Source organism: Peromyscus eremicus, unplaced genomic scaffold (genome assembly GCF_949786415.1).
Source record: "Peromyscus eremicus unplaced genomic scaffold, PerEre_H2_v1 PerEre#2#chrX_unloc_2, whole genome shotgun sequence".
Lineage (NCBI taxonomy): Eukaryota > Metazoa > Chordata > Mammalia > Rodentia > Cricetidae > Peromyscus > Peromyscus eremicus.
Window position 1 is genome coordinate 3,426,959 of NW_026734289.1, and position 5,603 is coordinate 3,432,561.

The 5,603-nt window shown below is 44.8% G+C and overlaps 1 long non-coding RNA gene across 2 annotated transcripts; it reads right to left on the bottom strand.

Moving 5' to 3' along the window:
• Positions 1-2,906: 2,906 nt before the first annotated feature.
• Positions 2,907-5,122, bottom strand: LOC131901057 (uncharacterized). Of its 2 annotated transcripts, XR_009376315.1 has the most exons (3): positions 4,895-4,956; positions 4,026-4,296; positions 2,907-2,961 (listed from the first exon to the last, which is right to left on the bottom strand). It is a non-coding gene; the product is annotated as an uncharacterized LOC131901057 (long non-coding RNA). The 2 variants fall into 2 exon arrangements; XR_009376314.1 differs by lacking the exon at positions 2,907-2,961 and having other exon boundaries at positions 4,101-4,296; positions 4,895-5,122.
• Between the last annotated feature and the right edge of the window lie 481 nt (positions 5,123-5,603).

Below are 5,603 nucleotides of genomic sequence, written 5' to 3' on the forward strand. Positions count from 1 at the left end.
GGCCAGGTGAGGGGGCAAGAGCAGGAAGGGAGGAGCGAGGGAAGTTTCCCTATCTGCAGTTCCACATGTCAGCGCCATCACAGTAGCAATCACTTTGAACTCAAGCTTCCTAAGGGACTTTCAGTTTCAGACAAGTACCTCTGTTTTCTTTTCTGAAGTAGTTAAATGATGAAGGATCCACTGGGAAAGGCCAACTTACAACTACAATCCATTTTTAAGAATCCATACAGTACTGGAGACAGACGTTAAAGTGATTAGGATTCATTTTAGGAACATCGGCTCTTTAGTGTTTCAGCCCATCTGTGGGTATTGTCTTTTTTTTCTTTTTTCGTTCCTTTATTTTATTGAAAATATTTTTCTTATATATTATATCCTGATTAAGATTTCCCCTCCCGGGGGCTGGAGAGATGGCTCAGTGGTTAAGAGCACCGACTGCTCTTCCAGAGGTCCTGAGTTCAATTCCCAGCAACCACATGGTGGCTCACAACCATCCGTAATGAGATCTGGTGCCCTCTTCTGGCCTGCAGGGACACATGCAGGCAGAATACTGTATACATAATAAATAAAATAATTTAAAAAAAAAAAGATTTCCCCTCCCCTACTTCTCCCATTTTTCTCCCAACCTCCCTCCCATCCTGATCCACTCACTTTCTGTCTCTCATTAAAAAGCAATTTCTTCTTAAAGTACGTGAAGAGGATTCATTTAACAAATTAAAGGGATTTATAAATAAGAACAAATTTCTGGTAAGCTTTAGCTCTACTGAAACAAAAGTTTAAAAATAAGATACTTGTGAAAATAATGATGATAAAATACAGCATAATGTTAGAAAAAGTGGCAAACTAAAATTAATGTCTTCTCAAAATAAAGCCATAAAATTGAAACCAAGTATAACTACATACTTTCTAAGAATTGGTTTTTGTTTATTTATTTGTTTGTTTGTTTGTTTTGAGAAAGAACTTAAAGTTGGATAAGTAAGGAAGGGTAGAGGATTTGGAAGGACTTGTGGGATGGGAAAATCATGATCAAAGTATAAATTTAAATATTGTCTTAAATAATAAAATGTATAACAAGAAAACGAAATGCCAATCCAGAGCCTGGAGAACAGTGGCAAAATGGTTCCCTGGTGTGGTAGCTTCTTTCTCTACTGCTGTGACAAAGCACAGACCAAAACAATTCTGGGAAAGGTTTTATTTGGCTTACAGGTGACAGTCCACTGTGGAAGGAAGTCAAGGCAGGAACTTGAGCACAGAAATCTGGAGGCCGAATCTGAAGCAGAAATCATGAATGGATGTTGCTTGCTGGCTTCTGCTCTGCCTTACTATGCTACCTTTCTTATATAACCTATGTCCACCTACCTAAGCAAGGGACCACTCACAGTGGGCTAGACCTTTCCTCTATCAATCAGCAGTCAAGAAGATGTCCCACACACATGCCCAAAGGCTAGCTAATAAAGGCAGTTCTTAAACAAATGTTCCTTCTTCCCAACTTTACAAACGAAACCAAAAATCAGACAGTATATCTTGCATATACAAGCGTCTGGTCTTGAATTCCAGTACTAGGACACAAAAATGAAAAGAAATGGTCATCTTTTTTAAAAAATTGTATCAGTTGCTTGTTAAGACACAGAGCAACAGGGACACACAACCATTTCTAATAGAAATGCAAAATAAGAATGCAACTTTAGAAATGGTGTGACAACCCCTTACCATGCCAAACATTGACATACCTTTCTCCAAAGTATTGACCCCCCAACACACACACCTACAAGGATGGAGGTATGCCAAAGGAAGAAAAAAGTCTCTATCAAATTGCAGCAATATACACAATAAAATGAATATAGACATATTGAATGATAACACAAAGTATAGAATAAACATGTATGCATCCACACTGATATAAATAAATGTGAATGCTGTGACTTGGATTTAAGTTGCTTCCGACAGGCTCATATGTTTAAGAACTTGGTTCCCATATAGTACTGCTGTGGAGTATTTGGAAGACGGGTCTCCTAGCTGGTGGATATGGATCACTAGGGGTGGGTTTTGAAGGACAGAGCCTACGCAGATTCTGGTCCTCTTTCTGCTTTTTGATACGTTAAGACCTTAACATGTCTGTCACATCTTCTCCCACCATACCATTCTACCTAGTCTTTTCTGTCATGGTCTGAGTGCTGACTCTGAAACCAGGAGCCCCAGAGTGAAATTCAATCAGATGCTTTCTAAGGCAGGGACGGTCTTTGAGGTTTTCTCCTAACATCAAGAGGGGTTTTCTCAGCTGCTTGATGCTCTTGTTTGTAAAGAGGAACTATCCATTGTTTTCACTTGCTACCAGCACTATTGTGGCTAATCTTCTCTTGATTGCTTGCCAGCAAGATCTACATTTTAATAGGGTCGTTCATTTGAGTCTTCTCATTCTTGCTTCAGAATAGTTAGTCCCCTTAGGAAGCATTATAGAGCTCTCTGTTCTAACAGCCTAACTCCCAGCATTGGCAGGCATTGTTTATTACTGCTCTGTGGATGGAGGCAGAAGTCTATTATTCTCCCACCTGTACCTTTTAGTGTCAGGACAAAGTCATCCCTAGACCCCTGGCTCCTCTTTACCTCTCAGTATGAAGTCTTTTCCTTATAAACCAGCTTAGGTAAGGTTTAGGAGGACCATTGTTCTTGGCCAGTTTATGGAGAAAGTTGCCCAGTTGCAATGGGCTAAGCATCCCAACCATCAGCTCCCTTGGACCTCACATTCATTCTCTTCCTGCTCTCTGCAATTCTCAGAGCCCCCTAACCTCATAGGCCCTCAAGTCCCACCACTAGCCCTAAGCACCGCCTTGTTTTTACACAGAAACTCTTCCCCAAACTTCCCGTCACCCTTACATGGATCCTAGGAAACGATCTAATGATCAACTTACAGTTAAAATGTGAACTTTTTATTGTTAACGATCTTGATCTTTGTATAAATATTTTCTGTATAAACAAAAATGAAAAGAATTTATACTCACCTATGGTGCCTTCTATCACCAGTAACTATTATACTAAATAATGGTATTTGGGTTTACAAATCAGGTTTAGCAGTTTTTCTCCTTTAAGAAATGATCAGCCACAATGAAAGTCACAATTATGGTACCCCTCCTCTCCATTAAATGACCTCAGCAACTATCATTCTATAACAATTAGATATCAGTACTTTAATACTGAGTATGTACATGAATCCCTGAAGAATGATGTTCAAATGTAAACTGCTGGGTAGGTCTGCAGTAGAGAATTCTAACTTGTTCCCAAGGGAAACTTTACTTAGAATAACACTGCATAAAAATTAATCTAAAGGAGACTTGATCCTTGACTGAAAATTGGAGTCTTTAGTTCCATTCATCTACTACACCAAGGATGCTAAGTTATTTACATTTGGGATGGACTTTTAAAATATTACTAAATTCAAAAATGATCCCTGACCTGTATGTCCCCTCTTGAAAACCCCTGACCCACACAAACCATAACACTGACAAAAATGAAGATACAGAAGGCAACAGAAATCTTAGCAAGTAAAGGAGTTTGCTGTGCTAGCCCAACAACCATAGTGTAAGCGCCAAGTCCCAGGGTGGAAGGAAAGAACTGAATCTTGAAAGTTATCCTTGAACCTCTACATGAGGTCCTTCACACGTGTGCGCGCACACATACAGATACACACACACATACAGACACAGACACAGATACACACACACACACACACACACACACACACACACACACACACATATGCACACAAATAGCACGTTGCAGAAATCCAGCAGCAGTCTACAAGACTCCACCTACCAGGGTGAGCAGTACAGATGCCAGGATGGCCTTAGGTCTGCTGACCCAAGCTTCCAGGTCAAGGCGGCGAGCAAAGAAGGGCCTCCCAGGTTGACCCCGGACCTGCTAGAGCAGTGGGATGGTGGTGTCCCAGAACCAAGAGCACACGGGAAGTTGTGACACCAAGGGAGATTATCGCCCAACTCAATGGGACCCTAGTCCCAGCACCGGGTTCCCACCTGGCAGAAGACTGCTCACAGATGGACACAAGGGAAAGGGACAGGCAGCTGTGTACACTGATCAGGACTCCAGGGTGGGGGGCCAGAGCTTCCTGTCCCATGCTCCGATGGTCTAATATTGAGATGGGAGTGGAGAAGGGCTTCCTTCCAAAACCTTGGCCTCCTTGGTGAAGTGCATTCAAGTGGATGCTGCCCCACATCATCCAAAGCAGGGAACACTGGGGCCAGGGACATCCACAACCTCGCCTCAACAGGCAGGCCGTCCAGGTACCTGAGGTGGAGACAACAACACATCAAAAGAAGAAACATTGCACCCACCTGCCCTCTTGCCTACCAAAACTTGGGACCGGTCCCCACCTTAACCGTCTCCTAGGCAGCACCAGGCAACCATTCTGACCTACCTCCACATCTGTCACAATCTCTCTCCTCTGCACAGCCCTCCACCTCCCACCCCTAACCTCCCACCTCCCGACCCTACCCTACACCAACTACCAGGCACCACTCAGAAAAACACACAGACACACACACAGACACACACACACACACACACACACACACACACACACACACACACAGACACACACACAGACACACAGACAGACACACAGACACACACACACACACACACACACACAGCAGCTTTCAGAGATCCAGTGGCTGTCTACATGACTCCACCCACCAGGGTGACCAGTACAGCTTCCAGTATGGCCTTGGGTCTGCTGACCCAAGCTTCCAGGTCAAGGTGGCCCGGCAAGAGGGGCCTCCAAGGCTGTACCCGGTTCTTCTAAGGCAGTGGGATGGAAGATGTTACACCAAGGGAGACGACCACCCAACTCACTGGGACCCTAGACCCAGCTCGGGCTTCCCACCTTGCAGAAGGCCGCTCCAGGATGGACACAAGGCAAAAGGGCAGGCAGCTGTGTATGCTTGTAAGGGATGCAGTCAGCGGCCTTAGTCCCGTGTCCCAAATACGATAGTCTAATTCTAAGATGGGAGAAGAAGGACTTCCTTCCAAAACCTTGGCCTTGGTAGTGATGAGCGTTCAGATGAATGCTGCCCCACATCATGCGAAGCAGGGACCATAAGGCCTGGCACATCCACAACCTTGCCTCAACACGCAGGGCGTCCAGGTCCCTGAGGTGAAGACAAGAACACATCAAAAGAAAAAACATCGCACCCACCTGCCCTCTTGCCCTACCAAACCCTGGGCCCAGGCCCCCACCTTAACCGTCTCCTAGGCAGCACCAGGCAACCATTCTGACCTACGTCCACCTCTGTCACAATCTCTCTCCTCTGCACAGCCCTCCACCTCCCACCCCTAACCTCCCACCTCCCGACCCTACCCTACACCAACTACCAGGCACCACTCAGGAAACTTCTCTTTCCATTCTCTAACTTCCCCAAGACCCTGTCAGGCATGGAACTCTCTGTATCCTCTGTGGACACCCACCTACCTGTGGCAGGGCCTAGGAACACACAGGACTCGGCTTTCTCAAGAGATTCCAAGTGGACCGAGGACAGGTAACATAAAATCTGAGGGACAAGAAGCAATTCTCACTCTTAACACCAGGATGCCTA